This window comes from Pristiophorus japonicus, chromosome 12 (assembly GCF_044704955.1).
Source record: "Pristiophorus japonicus isolate sPriJap1 chromosome 12, sPriJap1.hap1, whole genome shotgun sequence".
Lineage (NCBI taxonomy): Eukaryota > Metazoa > Chordata > Chondrichthyes > Pristiophoridae > Pristiophorus > Pristiophorus japonicus.
Window position 1 is genome coordinate 6,878,703 of NC_091988.1, and position 17,228 is coordinate 6,895,930.

A 17,228-nucleotide genomic window follows, 5' to 3' on the forward strand; every position below is an offset into this window, starting at 1 on the left:
GGCACAACTAATTACATGATGCTCCATCCAACCCTCCTCCCTTTCTCTCAGTTTCTCCCCCACCACATTTGCTTTGATGATTCCACTTTCTGGAAAATAAGTTTTTTTTTCATGTTTTTTTCTTGCCATTCAAGTTTGTCCTTCCATGTGGCTAACGGCACCCACTCAATTTCTCATCACATTTCCAATCTCTCATCTCATAACAAAAGCATGGCTCATCTTTTCCGCACCTGTCATCAACCGAGCCTCTGCATCTGCCAAATTGCACACCACCATTTCCGCCATCTGTAATGTAATCCCACCACCAAGCACAATATATTCACTTTTTAATTGGCTCCACTCGTGGTTGCCATCCAATTGCACGCTCTGATGCAACAGTAGCAAATTAAACATCTGTCACTCATCTCCTTCCCATACCATTGCTCCAGAGCCCCAAGCACTCCTTCCATGTCGCACTGATTTTTATGCGCTTTCTCCAATCTAAAGAACGATGTTTTCTGCTAATGGTGTGGTGGTCTGTAGCTTGGGAAAACCATTGCAAACCCTGTGTGCTTCAATGAATACCTCAGCTCTGTCAGCATGCACGATTCTGACCTCACTGCAGTTCACTACTTCAGCTTCCCCTCTCATTCCAATACCGACCTCTCCTTCATTGGCCTCTTGTATTGTTCCAACCAGGTGAAACACAAAGTGAAAAACAATCACATTTCTTCTTGGAGCTCTGCAGTTCTTTCATCGGAACAGTGACTTTTACAACACCAGACCTTACTTTGTCCCCCCGTATTACGGCCAATTTCTCCCATTCATTCTATTTAAATCCTCTCCATTTTTAGGATGTTGTTACTCCCTTGTCTCTCGAATGTCTTTTCACTGCCTGACTAAGATCACTTTTGTGTGTACAGTATATATCATCTGATAGTTTTTTCGTGTTTTTCCAGTTTTTCAAAAAGCCTACTCAGACTATTAAACCCATTGACAACAACTACTATGTATTTATTAAGCATCTTTAATGTAGTAAAACATTCCAAGATGCTTCACAGGAGCATTATCAAACACAATTTGACAGATAAGGAGATATTAGGACAGGTTGGTCAAAGGTTAGGTTGTAAGGAGCTTCTTAACCTGCTTCTTTGTGATATGATCCAGCATTAGTGATTCTTGTTTCTCAGTGTGTTCTCGGTCCGCTTTGTTTTGTACAGTCCGATTAAACAGAGTACCTATCCCTTGTTTTCCAGTTTTGAGGACAGGTAAATGTCCAAAGCATTTACCTATTTAAGAATGTAACGTAAGAAGTAGGAGCAGGAGTCAGCCATTTGGCCTCTCGAGCCTGCTCCGCCATTCAATAAGATCATGGCTGATCCGATCATGGACTCAGCTCCACTTTCCTGCCCACTCCCTATAACCCTTTACTCCCTTATCGCTCAAAAATCTGTCTATCTCCGCCTTAAATATATTCAATGACCCAGTCTTCACACCTCTCTGAGGCAGCAAATATAACAGATTTACAACCCTCTGAGAGAAGAAATTCCTCCTCATCTCAGTTTTAAATGGGCGGCCCCTTATTCTACGACTTTGTCCCCTAGTTTTAGTTTCCCCTTGAGTGGAAATATCCTCTCTGCATCCACCTTGTTGAGCCCCCTCATAATCTTATATGTTTTGATAAGATCACCTCTCATTTTTCTGATCTCCAATGTGTATAGGCCCAACCTACTCAACCTATCTTCATAAGTCAACCACCTCATTTCTGGAATCAGCCTAGTGAACCTTCTCTGAACAGCCTCCAATGCAAGTATATCCTTCCTTAAATATGGAGACCAAAACTGCACGCAGTACTCTCGGTGTGGCCTCACCAATACCCTGTACATTTGTAGCAGGACTTCCCTGCTTTTATACTCTATCCCCCTTCTAATAAAGGCCAACATTCCATTTGCCTTCCAGATCACTTGCTGTACCTGCATACTAACCTTTTGTGTTTCATGCACAAGGACCCCCAGGCCCCTCTACACTTTGCAATTTTTGTAATTTTTTTCCATTTAAATTATAATTTGCTTTTCTATTTTTTAATGCCAAAGTGAACAACCTCACATTTTCCCACATTATACTCCATCTGCCAAATTGTTGCCCACTCACTTCGACTGTCTATATCCCTTTGCAGATTTTTTGTGTCCTCCTCACAATTTGCTTTCCCACCCATCTTTGTATCATCAAACTTGGCTACATTACACTCGGTCCCTTCATCCAAGTCATTAATATCGATTGTAAATAGTTGAGGCCCCAGCACCGATCCCTGTGGCACCCCACTAGTAACTGTTTGTCAACCGGAAAATTACCCATTTTTCCCAACTCTCTGTTTTCTGTTAGTTAGCCAATCCTCTATCCATGCTGATATATTACCCCCAACCCCGTGAGCTTTTATCTTGTGCAGTAACCTTTTATGTGGCACTTTATCGAATGCCTTCTGGAAATCCAGATACACCACATCCACTGGTTTCCCCTTATCCACCCTGTTCATTACATCCCCAAAGAACTCCAGCAAATTAGTCAAACATGATTTCCCTTTCATAAAACCAGGCTGACTCTGCCTGATTGAATCATGCTTTTTCAAATGTCCCTTCTCTTTACAAATCCTACTAAAATGCTGTGCATTGTCAGCATTTTCTGATATCCCAGGTTGAACAATTCTTGTTAGTCGCTTCCTTCCGTTTCAGTGGAGAACGCAACTCATCAACGTCACTCGAAGCTATCCTTGTATTTACTGATGAGTTGGAAATTGAACCGTTTGCTCCTGATCCTAATGGAAGTTTGCAACTAAACTGCACTTGTGACCAATTTGAAGACTGAAACGTGTTCTTTAATAGAGTACAATGTCTCTATTCAGATATATCTTGGTGGTCAACGTGAATATTTAAGTCTCTGCAATTTCAGAGAGAAAAATTGGGTTCCCTGATAGTGGTAAATACATTCTGACTTACTGCTGCCAAAGTGGTCACACACTCCATTCTACAGTGACAATATTCTGTGTTTAACAAATGAGCTGTGAACGTGTGCTTCAGACCATAAGGTCGAAAGACTGAGCATACAGCAAAAGGTCTTGTATCACTGATCCAACAGAACTAGCTGAATGAGCATTATTTCCTGACTGGATTGAGAGCCTGATTGCTGATAATGCTGCAGCTTAATTCCGTGGGGGGTTTTCTATGGAGCTGTTGTGCGAATTAAAGAAGAAAGTATTATTGAAATGCGATACTCCGGGAGAAAACTTCCTTGCTCATGCAACAATGTTATAGTTTATTATTTCCACTAGAGCAATCTCCAAAAAAAGAACTTGATTGTTTTGTTGTTCCCCACATTGTAACATGACTCGCTTTGAATTGGGCCCTGCAGCTCCTTCCTGGCGTGGAACAAGAAAGTGCCGTTGATTTCGAAAAATGAGTAGGCCTTGTGTGTTCAGGAGATAGCAACGAAATCATCTGATACTCATTATATTGTATGCATGGGATGCTGTACTTGTGGAAGCACTAAAACATAGGAACATCAAAAAAGTAGAGAAATGTTGGGAGCAGGAAAAGTTCAAATCATGTTCCTCTCTGCACTCGCTATGATGTGAAAAGAAGGGCTGTGCGAAGATGTTGTCAGTATTCTAGCTCAGAAATTGCTCCCTGCTTCGAAACAAAATGATTTTAAGTGGAAAATAGCTTTCATGTTTGATCACCACCATAGCTCTGTGCTAGATTCCATGCTTGACCAGTTCTGGGCCATTTTTCTCATATTTAATGAGGCACTTGTAATGTATGTCCTCATATCGGCATCGACATAATTGATCCACTCCCCCAGTCACTCAGTTATCTCAGCAGTGTACCAAGATTCTCTGATTCTTTTTAGTTACTGGCTAGTAAGTCCTTGCTGATTTCCAACTGTCGGGAGACTATCAATGTGGAACCCTTTGGGCGTTGATGTTTTTGAGGCGATATTGCCGATGGGACGGGAAAGTTGGCGCCCGGGAACAGTTTGCGCCTCAGTCGGTAAGTTTGAGCAGCTGGGCCCTGAGTTAGGGGGTGCAGTGCTAAGGGAGGCGTTGTACACCTCTCTTAGGGCGTTAGGATGGGAAACTCCCGAGCTCAAGAGCCAGGCCGGGAGCGCTCCGAGAGACGGCTGGGGGGGAAGTATAAAAAACCCCACAAAACATTCCCAAAAAATTGCCCACGTCACCATAACACAAATCTCAAAAACATTTTAAAGAAGAAACAATCGCACTTACCTTAGGAGTACATTACTCACCTTTGTTGCTGTCGGGAGCGTTGGACAGCCTGACTTCCCAGGCGGTCAATGCGGGGCGCGTTTTGCAGCATACAGGTCGGGCAAGAATCAAAACTCACGCTGGTGTCGCAACCAGGGGCGTTGCACACCGGGCACAGCTCTTCCAGCTGGTGCTGCTCAGCGCCGCCGCTAAACCGGGCCCGAGGATCGTTGACCGTCCTGCCAAAACACCTCACCATTGCCATTGCTGCAGCTCCGGCAAGGAAAACAGAGTGGCGAAACATAGAAACATAGAAACATAGAAAATAGGTGCAGGAGCAGGCCATTCGGCCCTTTGAGCCTGCACCACCATTCAATAAGATCATGGCTGATCATGCAACTTCAGTATACCATTCCTGCTTTCTCTCCATACCCCTTGATCCCTTTAGCCATAAGGGCCACATCTAACTCCCTTTTGAATATATCTAATGAACTGGCCTCAACAACTTTCTGTGGTAGAGAATTCCACAGGTTCACAATTCTCTGAGTGAAGAAGTTTCTCCTCATCTCGGTCCTAAATGGCTTACCCCTTATCCTTAGACTGTGACCCCTGGTTCTGGACTTCCCCAACATCGGGAACATTCTTCCTGCATCTAACCTGTCCAGTCCTGTCAGAATTTTATATGTTTCTGTGAGATCCCCTCTCATTCTTCTAAATTCCAGTGAATATAAGCCCAGTCGATCCAGTCTTTCTTCATATGTCAGGCCTGCCATCCTGGGAATCAGTCTGGTGAACCTTCGCTGCATTCCCTCAGTAGCAAGAATATCCTTCCTCAGATTAGGAGACCAAAACTGTACAAAATATTTAAGGTGTGGCCTCACCAAGGCCCTGTACAACTGCAGTAAGACCTCCCTGCTCCTATACTCAAATCCCCTCGCTATGAAGACCAACATGCCATTTGCCTTCTTCATCGCCTGCTGTACCTGCATGCCAACTTTCAATGACTGATGTACCATGACACCCAGGTCTCGTTGCACCTCCCCTTTTCCTAACCTGTCACCATTCAGATAATATTCTGCCTTCCCGTTTTTTCCACCAAAATGGATAACCTCACATTTAGGGAGACCACGAAAATCCAGCCCCTTTACTTTAACAGGTACATTCCAAGACATGGGCATTGCAGTTGTTGTCTGATTATCCTCAGATTTCTAATGGTCTTCATTAATCACCTATTCAGCTCAAAGTTGAGGGAAGTATTGGTCAGAATAAATGCAGCAGACTATGTATCCTGCAGCCCCTGAACTATGAACTACGCTAAGAGAGGGCCAATCTTTCTGACCTTTGACAGAGTGAACCGAATGAGAGCAGCAACATTTTGCAGCAGTTCTGTACAGCCCAATCTTATTCATCTAGCAACAATATCACAATTCGGACTTGTAAGCAGCTTTGCCTCAGGACTCTTAATCTGATGAAGCAAGATTATCTCTAAATACATATTTTTTACAAAAAGGAGGAATGGCTGTTTGTGTAACACAAATGCTGTGAGACAGCTTTTTATCTCACGCAGACAAAATATAGTATTTATTCCATACTCAAGATAATGACTGAAACCATTAATTTTCCATGAGCCATCGGCAGTTCAAAAATAAATTTAAGATCTGCGCATTGACTCTCACCTTCGGTGAGCACCAGCTGTAACCATAGCAACTCTTTATACATCACCACCCCTAAGCATTCTGGAGTGTCGACAATACAAAGATATTGCAGCAGTGCATGATGCACCAAAAATAACGGCAACAAAATTATACAAAAAGTAACCCTAACCCTAACCTGAAATGCAGTGGTAATAGGACCAAACTTTCCCAGAGCGATCCAGCCTCAATGAATACACAGTCACCAAGGTATTTCCGCCTGATAGTAACTGATGGTGTTACAAACACTGAGAAGGCAACTGTTTCATCTTGGGATATATTTTAGTCCATTTGTTAATGTTAGCAAAATAAATGGGCACAGGTATTAAACAGAAAAACTCACTTTATACTTACAACTGTATTTGTTAACATCAACAAATACAGGAAAGTACCTTCCCAAGAGTGTTTTAATCCCATGGATGATTTTTATGAAGAGAGTTGGAAATTTAAAAAAAAACATAGCCACAACTATGTGGCAGCGAAATCGTGCTCTCTGTATCTTCTCTGTATCTAGTTGGCTCAATGGACCTGTGCGACATGGAATTCTAGTCCTAAGTGATTGTCTCAGTCTGAGCAATAAAGAGCTCGGCTAATTAAAAGCCATGCTGGTCGTTACTTGATCTCTCCAATCTTATGGCATGAAGCAGAATTGAGACAAGTGCATTTCTCCTGGAAGTGCACCAGCTTTTCACTGGTCTCTGAAATTGATTAAGTCCAACTATAATACGCCGCTGTTCAGTACAGATACATTCCATGGCTTAGAAACTCGATGGCGTCGCGCCCGTTTTCCAGGAGTAAGACAGATGCCGAAGCATCCAATATGGCAGTCAGGGAGCGCGCACACATTGCGCGCCAAAGGGACACCATCTTCCCTGAGCAGTCAGGATGAGGTAGGATACAGGCAGGCAGCGCTTCAGAGGTGGAAACAGACGGTCTTAACAGTGGCTAGAATCTCGGGATTGAAGCTCAGCCCAAGGTGGAACAGGACACGAAGGCTGCACGTCACTGAGATTAGCCTGAGTGGACATCCGTGAAGGGGTGGAGTCAGGGACTAAGATGTGGAGTTTTTTTGCAGGTATCCAAACAGAGTGGTTTTGGTCTTTCTAACATTGAACTGAAGGAAGTTCTTACTCATTCAGGACCTGTTGTTGGCTAAGCAGTGTGGCAGAACAGTGAAGGGCAGGGACTCAGTGATGGCGGTAAAGAGGTCGGCCTAGCTGAAAACTGATTCCATGCCTCTAAATGTTGTCACCAAGGAGAAGCATGTCGATGAAAAAAAGGAGACCAAGAATAAAAGACTTGAGGTGGAAGGAGAAGCCAATGCAGAAAAATGCTGCCTTCTCGTGACAGAAAGGTGTGGAAACAGTTTAGAGCAGTGTCAGGGAGGTGACCAATATAAGGCAGATCTTGGAAGAGGATGGAATGCTTGACAATGCTCAACATCACAGAGTTCAAGGAGAAATGTACTGAGGCTTCAAACACTGATGATATTATTGCCCAGAACAGTGCTCACGGTAGGGCGAAAACTTGATTGAAGCGATTGGGAGAAGGGATAATCGGAGAGTTGATCACCTGACAGCCATTACACACAGAGATACAGGGCTGTAAGGATGTGCGGAACTTTACTTTTGTAAGTGTCTGTGAACAAGTTATCCACAATTCTCCTTTGATGCAGTATCTGCAACAGAAACTTCGTAGAGTTGGCAAACATTTTATTGGTTATGGTGAGGAGATGATGGATCCCCATGTACCGTCCCAGGGTTAGAATACTTTCACTTTGCACTTTGCTGGGCAACATTCTGATGAAAAATATGGAATGAAATTAATAAATTCAGACTGTCATATATAATTTTAAGGGATCCAGACATTATCAAATACCAATAAAATGATTGTGTTTTGGGTTAACTAGGTTTAAATAGGAAGGAAAGTCCAGGTGGGGAGGGGGAATACTTTGTGTTTCAACAGCTCCCCCATTTTATGGATGAAAATAATAGACTCGGCATCAATTTATTTGATGTTTTAGTAAAAACTTCAGTTTCATGTCCTGTGGAGGGACTCTACGGAGCCGCTGAGTTATGTTCCTCATTAATGATATCACCAGAGTGGTTGAGTACCTTCTATATCAAAAGGAAAGCTCCCCTCCTAGACCTCCTTTCCCTTTTTAACGAACTGTACACATCTAAAGTTTGCAGTAATGCAGTGTTCTTCTCTGAATCCTTTGAATCACTCACAACTGCAACGTTCTCCTGTGCTTTCAATATGGCGCTGTTAGTGCCTGCTGTGCCCTGGTTGGATGCTAACTTGGGCGAAATGCTCGAAAGTTCTGCACAGTGGGGCATCCCAACGGTCAAAACAGCGGCGGGGCGGTAAGATTTAGCACCGCCGCAATACCATAGCCGAAAGTTCCGTCCGGGTGCAAAATCTTGTGCGCCTCGTTTCATGCCCCCAAAAAACGTTTTTGCCTCCCACCGAGACGCTAAATGGCATGCAAATCAGCGATAAATCCAGCCCTTAGTATGGAAACAATTAAAGAACAGGGGAGCAGATGTTCCATGATTGCTGACCCAGGGTTTATGTTCCATTTCATTTTCTGTCTTTGTTTAATACTTACTGGAGATGTTTCTCAGTAACAGATGGAAAACTGTAATTGTTTTTGTCAGTACTCGATGGAAATCGACTAATTGTGAAGTATTTTTGATGTGTAGTTATTTTACAAGACGTTCAGCTGAAAGGCATTGCAAATGACCCAAATTAAACTTCTTTCTAGCTGAGAATGAGTTTCGACCTTTATTTTAGCCAGGCATGTACAAGATGCATTATGGCTTTGCAAATCTTTCATTTGTAATTGAGGGTTCAAACCAGATGCTTGGTTTTAACATCACTGTCAAACAAATCTCTGATTGAAAAATAAATCGCATCACAGTCCAATACAATTTCATGCACGTGGTATCTGACATGTTGGTCAGTCAATCTGCATTGTACAACCAGAGGTTATGCCTACGATGGAACTATATCAATCCTGATTTCTTTCAATGACGTTTGGGATCTCCATTTGATCTTTAAATGGCCTAATTAAACCACACCCTTCTGTTTGCGACATGATAAGGCACCCCAGCCTTGTAGTGTTGGGCTCTCTTGCCAACCTGCCTCGATGTGAATGTACTGGAAAGTAATCTGATCAGAAAGGATAATACGTGCCCTCTACTTAAATCAGATCAAGCCTCTAAAGATATGCAATTTCCTGGACTACAATAAGTGGTGATGGCCAAGGCGCCCTCATCTGTGGACGTTATCCAGTCATTCCCTCGGTAACTCTTCAATGAAGTATTTCGGGAAGCAGAGAAGTTCTGCTCATCCCAGATGGTGATCTTGTGAATTATCCTCTATGAACAATTAGTTGTCTCTTGCCCCCACCCCCCCACACCCCCCCCCCGCCCCACTCCTCACATCTCACTGCCGATGCTGCCCTGTATGATTCTGGGAGTTTCCATCATCAAGTGGGTAGTGCAGGCATCGTTTACTTCGTTTCAGAAACGTTTAAGCCTAGATTTTAAAATCTAGTGGGAGCCTTGATAGATTGATGAGGGGCCAGACTTGGCACGCAGTCAACTCCATGAGCGTTGATCCAGGCAGATCTTCTGGGATCAGACACACTTCAACCTTTTTTTGGGCAGGTATTTCTGTTGCCACCAGAAGTGGTATCAGACACCAGGGAGTAAGGAAAACAGCTCCTCATCGCATTTACTGCTCCTGGCCTCAGAACTGCCATCTGCTACAATCCAAAATTAGGTAGTAGCAGGCTGGAAAATCCAGGCCTTGCCCTCAATCGCAGGTGGTTACCATTATAACATGTAGGAAATAAAGGATCATTGCACATATGGAAATTCTAAGTTGAATTTTACTGTAACTTTATCTAATGACTGTACTCTTACCTCGTGATGCTTTGTCTCGACTAGTGATGTGTATTGATAGAATACTTAAAAAAAAAGTTAATATTACATATCTGAGCTAATTATGCAATTCTGCCCTCCCAGAAGGGAGCCGCATTCACAAGTTGCAATGTAGCCCTATTTCTAACCCATACCCGCTTTGTACTTGGCTTCCCCATTGGAGTGCAAGATCGTGGAAATTACTCTTGGAAAACTCACTGTGGAGTAAGAATTCCTCTTTGCTGTGTGTAACAACATTGTAAATGCATTTGTGAAGATTTTGTCTTTTTACTATAGTAAATACATCTTCTTACTAACAGAGAAACTCTTCACAAACTAATTTGTAACATTGCTACAAACAGTGACTCCCGAAATTTGTATCCACTATGTGTTAGTTCATAAGCGTATTGGCATCCAAGAATAAATTATTCTGAAGTTTGTAAAATAATGGAAGAGCTGATTGTCGACACAGTAGAATTTTACCAGGTTACAGTTATGAAGAGAGACTTCTGAAGTTGAGGCTTTTCTGTAACTAGAGTTATGAAGGTTAAAGGTAGAAGTCTTCAATATGATGAGAAGTTATTATAGGATACATAGTAATAGATTGTTTCCATTGGTGATGAAATGGTAAGAGAGCACAATTTTAAGATAATCATGAAAAGGATTAAACAATAGAAAGCGAGTACGGTCAAAAGTATGGCAATCCATCATATATTTCAGCAACGGTCCACAAGGAATGTGGTTAGAATGTGGAATTCTCTGCCAAAAGTGGAAAAAACACCTGTAAATTATTTTGAACAATAAATCTGAGTTTCTCGCAAAAGAGTATGGAGAGTGAGTAGAAGAGAAGAAAATATAGAAAAGCAAATTATAATTTAAATGGAGAAAAATTGCAAAGTGCTGCAGTACAGAAGGACCTGGGGGTCCTTGTGCATGGAACAGAAATGGTTAGGATGCAGGTACAGCAAGTTATCAGGAAGGCAAATGGAATGTTGGCCTTTATTGCAAGGGGGATAGAGTATAAAAGCAGAGAAGTCTTGCTACAACTGTACAGAGTATTGCTGAGGCCACACCTGGAATACTGCGTACAGTTTTGGTCTCCGTATTTAAGGAAGGATATACTTGCTTTGGAGGCTGTTCAAAGAAGTTTCACTGGGTTGATTCCAGAGATGAGGGGGTTGACTTATGAGGATAGGTTGAGTAGGTTGGGCCTATGCACATTGGAGTTCAGAAGAATGAGAGGTGATCTTATTGAAACATATAAGATTATGAGGGGGCTTGACAAGGTGGATGCAGAGAGGATGTTTCCACTAATGGGGGAGACTAGAACTAGGGGGCATGGTCTTAGAATAATGGATCACCCATTTAAAACTGAGATGAGGAGGGATTTCTTCTCTGACGGTTGTAAATCTGTGGAATTCTCTGCCCCAGAGAGCTGTGGAGGCTGGGTCATTGAATATATTTAAGGAGGAGATAGACAGATTTTTGAGTGATAAGGGAGTAAAGAGTTATGAGGAGCGGGCAGGGAAGTGGAACTGAGTCCATAATCAGATCAGCCATGACCTTATTAAATGGCGGAGCAGGCTCGAGGGGCCGTATGGCCTCCTCCTGCTCCTATTTCTTATGTTCTTATGTTTGTAATAATATAGACTAGGGGGTTCATATGGAGAAAAACTGCAGCACAGAAGTGATGAGCCAAATGGCCAATTTGTATGATGTGACATTGCATGAATTTATCTTGTATGGTAATATTTGGATTTTATATACCACAAAAATCATCTGTTCATTTGTATCATCATGTGGAATAAAACATGTTATTTTTATAGTATTGCGCATTGATTACCATCAGGGATTTTATTGGCGAGTATTTATCTGTCTCAAATAAGTAACCATTTCATAAGGTACTATATATACAGCCAACTCTCGATTATCCGGGTCCCTCGGGGATTGGGCTATTCCGGGTAAACGATTTTTCCGTTAGGGTGAGTCTACCTTTTAAAGTTAAAACATTAATGAATAAATAAAATCGTTAGGGCGAGTTTACATTTCTAAGTTAAAACTTTAATGAATCAATACAATCAGCTACAAACAGTGACAAAAGATGGACATGACCAGCGTGCATGTACAGGCTCTGTGCCTGGAACCCGGTGCCGGCCCTGTCACTGTTCCCAACGTCAGCGGCGGCCGCGAGAGACAGCGGCTACAGCAGTGCACACACACACTCACACACACACACACACACCCGCGCACACACACACACACACACCCGCACACACACACACACCCGCACACACACACACACACCCGCGCACACACACACACACACCCGCACACACACACACCCGCGCACACACACGCACACACCCGCACACACACACACACACACCACACACGCACACACCCGCACACCCGCGCACACACACACACACACACTCGCGCACACACACACACTCGCGCACACACACACACTCGCGCACACACACACACCCGCGCCCGCGCACACACACACCCGCACACACACACACCCGCACACACACACACCCGCACACACACACACACACCCGCGCACACACACACCCGCACACACACACACACACACACACACACACACACACACACGCGCACACACCCGCACGCACACACACACACCCGCGCACACACACGCACACACCCGCACACACACACACACACACCCGCACACACACACACACACACACACACACCCACAAAGCACGGGCAAGGAAGGGGGATTCTTACGGTGACTGAGAGAGAGTGTGTGTGAGAGAGAGAGAATGTGCGAGTGTGTGAGAGAGAGAATGAGCAAATACAAATGAGCACATGGTTTGGAAGGAGATTTTTCCAAATTGTTTGGGGCTGTCTTTTCACTTGTTAGCAACAGAATTTTAAATCCGATTACAACGGTTTTCCATTGGATCAGTGTACGGATAATCGAGAGTTGCCTGTATAAGTAAACAGAATCAGTGGATGTAGTTCTACTGTACACACTAGTTTCAGACTGGCATAATGCTCATTGTGATAGCAGTGCTCTGTGCGTATGTACGCAAATGTATGCATAGACCTTTGCTTTCTGGATAGCTCATTTTTAACGTTTAGCGACCATGTTTATCTCATTAAAAAGATTTCATACTAAATTTAAAAAGTCGTCAGAGATGTGGAACTCGAGTGTAAATCTATTCACAAAGCTTTTGCTTTTTGTAAAGCGCTTTGGGAAATTTTTAAGGATGTGACATGGGTCTACTGCTACTTTTGTGTCAATGCAAACTTAACCTCAGTGTGAAAATGATAGTATAGCTACAGCCAGTGTTTTTTCAGAAATCGAGTTGGGACTGCCCACTGCTAGCTGTGTATTTGGAGCTACATGCCTTTGACACGCTTGAGCGTCTGTCTGCAATGAATTCAGAGTTGTACTTGTAGGAATGCATATCTTTTTAATCTTCAGTCATAAATAATTGGCTCAATTTCTCGAGTTACAGAAGTATTCAGATCCATGAATTTTATAGCAGTGTTAGTTTATTTAACTGCACATCTTGATATATTATTAAATTAATGTTAATATTTGATTATATTTGATGATGGAGCTATTTGTGCGATCTATCATTGCATTGTTTCCGTGTTATTCCCCTTAAAACATCTATACTCTGGATGCTTCTCAAATGTATTTCTTCTAAATCTTCAAAATCAGTTAGCAAGAGCACAGTGTTGGATGGTGCATTCTTAAGTTTCGAATGTCAGAAATGCCGTGCTTTTTTTGTATTGTATAGTCCGATTTCCTCTAATCCTGGGTGTGCCCAGCTTTGAGTTTAACATTTTTCACCATTTTTGTGTGGGGTGTGGAGGTAATGTCAGCATCCTGGAACATGTCGAAAGTGTTCATAAACTCCATATTTTTCATGTAAATAAGGAAACAGCAGTTCGTAGATTATATGGGCTCAATTTTCCCCGGATATCTGCGCCGCTTTTTTTTGCCGTAAATTAAAATATCCAAGTTTCCCCAAGGTTTCAGCGCCAGCGTAACTCAGTTAATTAGGATTATTTTAGGTTCGTATTTTTTTGCTTCATGGGGGGCGTAATCTGATGTCTGCACCAGTTTTTCAGAGTTATGGCCAACTTACAATTCTCCGAGGATGGTATATGTGACCACTCCCAGAAAACCTTCTGGGCTCTTGGAAAAACCAGCGCACATGAAAAAAATCAGCGCAGAATGCGGCCACTGGTTTTATGCAAAGTTTTGCAGGGAGTCAAGAAGATGTTAAATATGCGTCATGAAGCTTAATGTTTTCAAATTTAAAATGGAGAAAATGGAAGTCGAATGCAATTCTTTAATTTAAGATGTATTTCAAAGTGCCACACCACCGTACATCTCACCGGGCTCAAGGGTCGGAGCGTCGGCTGGCAGAATCGGTCCCTCGCTCGGACACGGGCTCGGCTTCAAAAGAAGCCTGGAGTGGGCTGTGGGTGGAAGCTAACTGAAGGGATGAGAACCCTTACACTATGCAGCAGCTTCAAAAGAAGCCTGGGGCCGGGGCTGGGCATGGGGGCGGGGAGGGGGGGGGTTGACGAGACCCTGTGTCCGGGGAGGGGGGGGGGTTGACGAGACCCTGTGTCCGGGGAGGGGGGGGGTTGACGAGCCCCTGTGTCCGGGGAGCGGGGGGGGGGTGGTTGACGAGCCCCTGTGTCCGGGGAGCGGGGGGGGGGGGGTTGAGGAGCCCCTGTGTCCGGGGAGGGGGGGGGGTTGACGAGCCCCTGTGTCTGGGGAGCGGGGGGGGGGGGTTGAGGAGCCCCTGTGTCCGGGGAGGGGGGGGGTTGACGAGCCCCTGTGTCCGGGGAGGGGGGAGGGGGTTGACGAGCCCCTGTGTCCGGGGAGGGGGGAGGGGGTTGACGAGACCCTGTGTCCGGGGAGGGGGGGGGTTGACGAGCCCCTGTGTCCGGGGGGGGGGGGGTGGTTGACGAGCCCCTGTGTCCGGGGAGCGGGGGGGGGGGGGTTGAGGAGCCCCTGTGTCCGGGGAGGGGGGGGGTTGAGGAGCCCCTGTGTCCGGGGGGAGGGGGGTGGTTGACGAGCCCCTGTGTCCGGGGAGCGGGGGGGGGGGGGTTGAGGAGCCCCTGTGTCCGGGGAGGGGGGGTGGGTTGACGAGCCCCTGTGTCTGGGGAGCGGGGGGGGTTGACGAGACCCTGTGTCTGGGGAGGGGGGGGGTTGACGAGCCCCTGTGTCCGGGGAGGGTGGGGGGGGGGTGGGTTGACGAGCCCCTGTGTCCGGGGAGCGGGGAGGGGGAGGGGTTGACGAGACCCTGTGTCCGGGGAGGGGGGGTGGGTTGACGAGACCCTGTGTCCGGGGAGGGGAGGGGGTTTACGAGCCCCTATATCCGGGTGAGGGAGCGATTGTGCCAGCCAACCCTTGAGCCCCGTGAGAAGACGTTTGGTCAACGGTGGTTGGTACTTTGAAAAAAAATCTAAAATTAAAGAATTGCATTAGACTTCGTTGTCCCAAATGTCCTCATTGAATGCCGAGCTTCCTTTTCTAAGCAAGCCTATTGCGCATGCGCAGACCAGGGTGTGGTCCATACTGGGGCGTCGACCTTGGGGAGAGAGAGAACAAAGAAGCTTGTCCTGTCCTTTTGAGCTTCTTGCAAAGGGACAATTTAATGATGGGGGCAATACTGACAATACTATACCTCGTGCAAGCCTTCTGCATGATAGTGTTGCGGATGAGACAATTGATTTCATGTCATCGCATGAGGAATCTCAGAGCACATAGGGTGATGGGCAGGAGGCCTTACCCTCAATGGGTATATCGAGACAGGCACCTGAGTGATGCAGAATGTGTGAGAAGGCTGCGTTTCCGCAAAGAAGTTGTTGCCGAGATCTGAGAGTTGGTAAAAGCAGACCTGCAAGCAGGAAGCATCAGAAGGACTGCTTTGTCAGTTGAAGTGAAGGTTACAGCTGCACTTTCATTCTATGTACCTGGATCATTCCAGGCCACACCTGTGGTTTGTGCACCATTTCTCAACATGCAACATATATCTGCATTCGACAGGTGACTGCAGCACTCTATGCCGGAGGAATGGCTACATAAAAGTCCACGGGGTTTAATATATTAGCATGGATCGAGAATTAGCTAACTAACAGAAAACAGAAAATCGGGACAAATGGTTCATTCTCTGGTTGACTACCAGTAACCAGTGGGGTGCCGCAGGGATCAGTGCTGGGACCCCAACTATTTATAATCTATATTCACGACTTGGAAGAAGGAACTGAGTGTAACGTAGCCAAGTTTGCTGACGATACAAAGATGGAAGGAAAAGCAATGTGTTAGCGGGACACAAAAAATGGCCGAATGCAGACCGGGATTGCCCATAGCAATCATGTCAAAAACGTTTTTTTTTTCCACGCATGCACAGAAGGGGGGGGGGGGGTCGGGGTGGCATCGTTTTTTTGGCGCAGACATTAGGCTCCAATCCCCCCGCCCCCCCCACTTCCCCCGAAGCTACAGGACAGACTGCGCGGCGGCAATTTCAAAAAATAGACCGGGGAAACTTGCAAGTTATTTTTTTGGAGTAGTTCGGGCCAAAAAGAAACGGGCGTAACTCTGGCAAAATGCCCAAAAAACGGCTTTGGGGAAAATTGTGCGCTAAAGTTCAGAATGTATCAGCAGCACTTCAATACTTTGTTTTTTTAAATTAAAAAATGCAACGGCGAGAGGCTTGGGGTCAAAGACAAAAGCTAATTTATTTGTAGTCATACTTAGAAATCTGGCAAGTGAACATTAAAAGTGCAAATTGGATGTGGGACTTTGCTGCAACATATGATGGATTGCGATATTTTTGACGTCGTACTCGCTTTCTATTGTTGATAGATTTCTGGGCTCTCTGCGTTGGAACTGATTTATTGATTTTATTAATTCTGCTTTTTTTTTTAATTGCTGAATTTGATTGAGATTGACGGAGTCAACAAAAGACTGCTTGCAATCAGCATGAAAAAAGACTGTGCACACTGACAGGAAACTCGACAGGAGAAGTCTCCAACGAGACCTGTTGGCTGATGTCAGTCAAGCATGCCCATTTTCCATTTTATTGACCACAGCGAGGTGCATAACGGGCTTCAAAGAGGAGCCCATCAAGCTTGTTTTTGAATCGATTGCTGGAAACAATATGAGACAACTTCATTATAAATATTTAGACCGGTCTAATTTCTATTTATTATTCAGCACTTAATGTTTTCCCTCATCACCCTCTGCTTCTAATTTAAATGTTTTGAACTGCAGAGCCCATATTCCTCTCTATCTTTTCAACTCTCCCTTGGAAGAGTTGCAGTTAGCTCCTGTTCGGTACATCTCCGCAGACATGGGGCTGAAAT

General features: G+C 44.7%; 1 protein-coding gene across 3 annotated transcripts in view; it reads left to right on the plus strand.

Moving 5' to 3' along the window:
* Positions 1-17,228, plus strand: part of LOC139277132 (contactin-4-like) — a 1,961,053-nt gene that overhangs the window by 322,315 nt on the left and 1,621,510 nt on the right. The window lies entirely within an intron of this gene.